The following is a 4,258-nucleotide window of genomic DNA, read 5'->3' on the forward strand; positions in this document are numbered from 1 at the left end:
GGAAACATGAATAAGTTGTATGCGAAATAGTGCATTATCTTACATCAGGTAGGAAACGTTGACAAATTTCAGTTACGCATGTGTGCTTTTTGTATGACCTCCGAATATTCAATAACGCCTGAGTGGTATCGATGTAGGAAAATGCGGGATGTTTGTTGCATTTTTAAAATCGTGCTGCTAAAGGTCAAAACGCCCGCAGGTGTAGACTGAGGATTGTTTGATAAAAATGCCACAAATAAGGCAAAATGATTACGAGAGGGAGACTTTAATTTGAGGTTTTCTATGCTTCGTGTTCCCAGTCCTGAATTTCTCATCAGATATAGCAGAGTAGTTATGTCACGGCATAAAGAACTCCGCCCCTTTCCTGTGACAGGCCTCGCAAGGCAATAGATCAAATATGCAGTAATTAACCAAACAGCAACAATTGGCACTTAGCCGAGCTCAAACTCAAGAATCAACGAGATCGTCAAGGTCAGCCGCCCTCATTAAAACTGAAGATATTTTATTGGTATGTTGGAACGCCAGATATATGGCTCCTTTGGACAAACAATTTTATGACACAAACGATACGCTGCTAACAATTCTAAGAAAATCAAGGGGGTTCTCAAGGTCAAAATCCTCATTAGCATTAAAAGGTTTTTATTCCTACCAACATCTTAGGCATGACGGTGTACTCGACACTCGGGGGAGGGGGGGGGGGGACACTATAGAGACGCTTCCTTCGTAGATGAGGTTCACATCACAAGTTTGCCGTAAGATAGGCAATCAGAAAAGAAACCGAAAGAAGAGGGCAAAACGTCATGGTAGGATCGGCAGGAGGGAACAAACTGTTCCGGAACATTAATCTCATTTTTGTTTAATACCCGTGCTGGTTTGAAAGGCGTGTATTTTATATATCGCTAAGCTAAAAAATCAAGACACGCCTTCTTTATACTGACGGTGTTCTCTCTTTCTGTGCTTTTGTAGCAGACATTGTCACCCCTGAGAAATGGAACCAACATCTGCTTCATTATTAAAGGCTTTCACATTGAGAAATTTATAATAAACGTGGCAGTTTCATGCATGACGTAGATTTCTAAGAAAACCAGAATATTAAGACTTTACTTCAGGCAATTTCATTCGTTTAGGTCATAAATCAGACAAGAATGATCCAAAGTCACGAAAATGTTTTGTTTAGATTAATTAAGGCGTGTTCAACACGGAAATCCATACTTCTCTTCGTTTATGATGGATATCAAAACCTTTCTAGACAATATTCACGAACACGTTTGTTGTCCTGTATGTAAGACCAGGTTCACCAATCCAAAGCAGCTCCTTGCTTACACAGTTTTTGCCTACATTGCCTGCAAAGGATTCAACAAACGAGCGGAATTCGAGATACTATTTCATGCCCAGAGTGCAGGCGAAACTTCAGGATCCCTGGAAACGGTGATCTTAACGCTTTTCAAGCAAACTTTTGCGCCAACAGTTTGTTGGATGCTTTGCCTGTCACAGAATGCAATACGAGTGGCATCAAGTGTGGATTTTGCGAGAAAGTGACAAGCGGAGAATCTGCGTACTGCTTCACTTGTTGTTCGTTCTGGTGTGATAACTGCCTCCCTCTGCATAACCGTTTTAAAGCATTCAAGGAACACAACGCTTTGGCTTTGAAAGACTTTCGAGACGAGGACTTCGAGAACATTTTAAAGCAGCCGACACTTTGTGGGAAACACGAGAAGAAAAAACTGAAGTTTTTCTGTCAGGAGTGCAAAATAGCCATTTGCAACGCTTGTGCTCTAACAGATCACGAAGGTCACTCTAAGATTGTTTTGGAAGATGCCGCAAAGGAACGCAAATCGAGAGTCAATGCAGCAATTGAATCAAAGAAACGAAGAGCGCAGGAGAAGATGACAAGTATTGCGAAAATTGATGAAAACTGCATTTCAATTCAAGAACAAGCTGCACTAGTGAAAAGCGACGTGCAGCAGTTTGCCAACAGTTTCATTGCGGCCATTGAAACGCAAAAGAATCACATCTTTGATGAGGTGGAAAACAAAGTGCGAGAAGCGTTGCAGCTCCTGGGAGAGCAAAGGCACGAGATTGAAGAAGACGTAAAAATGCAAGAAGCAGATATTGAAAAAACCCAAATGATTTTAAAGCGAAGCACAAACGCTCAAATCATGCAGCCCCATGCATTTTTGGATAAAATAGTTCAGGAAAAAGCTGAAGAAGATTCAGCGGACTGTGACATCGGACATGTGATGACTATTGTCTTTAAAAGGAACGAAAAGTTGTTTGATGATCTAAAAGTCCAACAATTAGGTTTCATCAGGATTCCTGGTTTAATCAGCAAAACGAGCTCGAAAAATCTAGCGCTGAGGGAAAAGGGGTCACTGAAGGAACTGTTGGACTTGAAGCTGAGATTGTTGTAACAACAAGGAACACACAAAGAGAACAATGTTACCAAGAACATGACCGCGTGACACTGGAAATCAGAAATTGTGAAGGCCGTGACAGTGCGATCAAGCCTCATATCCAAGATAACAAAGATGGTACTTACAAGGTCAGCTATTTTTCCAAGGAAACCGGAGCATTTCAGGCATCCGTGAAAGTCAACGGAGAACATGTTCGTGGCAGCCCTTTTGAGGTTCATATCAAACGCAGACATTTCAGACCCGTGTTATCCTTTGGAAAATCAGGATCGGATGCTGGAATGCTTTCCAGTCCTTGGGGGGTAGCTGTGAATGACAATGATGAGATTGCAGTGAGCGAGTGTAATAACAACAGAGTACAGATATTTGCTAGTAATGGAACTCGCTTAAGATCGTTTGGTAAGAAGGGTAATCAGCAGGGAGAGTTTAACTTTCCTGCTGGAATAGCTTTTCATGACAATAAGATTATAGTGGCAGACGTTAACAACCACCGAGTTCAATTGTTTAGTGATGAGGGTCATTATCTTAATCAGTTTGGGGGGAAAGGAAGCCGGGATCACCAGCTTCAGTCTCCTTATGGCCTGTCAATTGACAGCGATGGCAATATTATGGTTGCCGATAGTGGTAACAAATTAATCAAAATATTTTCACTTGATGGTCTGTTTTTGCGCAGTATCGGTACTGAAGGTTCTTTCATCAATCTCTTTCATTGTATCCAGCACGTTAACCATCTTATTGTGTCAGACAGAGGTGATCACTGTATAAAAGTTTTTAATAGGGAGGGAGAGTTCTTTATAAATTTGGTAATAAGGGTATGGGGGACGGGGAGTTGAATAATCCATGCTGCCTTTCAGTGGACAGAGCGGGACATCTGCTGGTTTGTGATACATCGAATGACCGAGTGCAGGTGTTTAAACTCAGCGGAGAGTTTGTAACTAAGTTTGAAGAAAAGGGGACAGGGACAGGAGAGTTATTTCGCCCAATTTCTACAGCTGTCCTTAACGATGGAAAAATAATTGTTACCGAGTGGATTAACCATCGTGTTAATATTTTTGAATAGATGTACATTTTTTCCTGATTCTTGTTCTTCAGCGTCACCGACTTTAAACATTCCTTTGTCGGTAAAAGAAATTCCACATTACAATGAGAATTTCTTTATTTGAATCGTTTTAAAAAGCAATATTGTAGTTTAGACAATTAAAAGCGGAGAGAGTTTCAATTTTAGATATTTCAGGGTTAACACAATTAATAGAGGTTTTGAATTTACGCTTGGTTGACAGAGATCTCTGTATTTTAAAGTACCCCCATAATCAATTTTCCAACGGAGAGAAGATGGCTACTATAGTAATTTATCATTGTCGAAATTAAAAACAAAAACGCGTTTCGTAAACACCGCGTTCTGACTTGGAAACCACTGTAAGCTCAATATTGGTCAGTATATTTTATCGGTATATATTGCACTTGCTAGAGAGAGCTTCATAAATGTCCTTCTGATTTGAGAATGAAGGCAAATCCAGGTTCTAAGTAAAGTTTTGAAAGTCCTATCATTTACGAAACAATGCTAATGCTAATAAGTCTAGATCTTGTGATAAAATTGATTAAAAAGACAAACGCAACTAGATTCATTTTGACAACGTTTCGACATCGTCCGATGTCATCGTCAGGCAATGAATTTTAATCGGATGAAGCATAACTTATAGTACAAGAACAATAGAACAATAGAACAATATATACAATAGTACGCTAACAAAAAATGTGAAATCTAAGTAAATAGTTTTGCCCTGACAGAGTCTGACTGTACATTAAGTGATGGTTTCAATTCTTTGATGTAGAACATCTCATGAATT

The 4,258-nt window shown here is 39.8% G+C and overlaps 1 pseudogene; it reads left to right on the forward strand.

Annotated features, from left to right (window-relative positions):
* Positions 1 to 1,151: 1,151 nt before the first annotated feature.
* Positions 1,152 to 3,496, forward strand: LOC138036079 (E3 ubiquitin-protein ligase TRIM71-like; annotated as a pseudogene).
* The last annotated feature ends 762 nt before the right edge of the window (positions 3,497 to 4,258 follow it).

Source organism: Montipora capricornis, unplaced genomic scaffold (genome assembly GCF_036669925.1).
Source record: "Montipora capricornis isolate CH-2021 unplaced genomic scaffold, ASM3666992v2 scaffold_456, whole genome shotgun sequence".
Taxonomy (NCBI): domain Eukaryota; kingdom Metazoa; phylum Cnidaria; class Anthozoa; order Scleractinia; family Acroporidae; genus Montipora; species Montipora capricornis.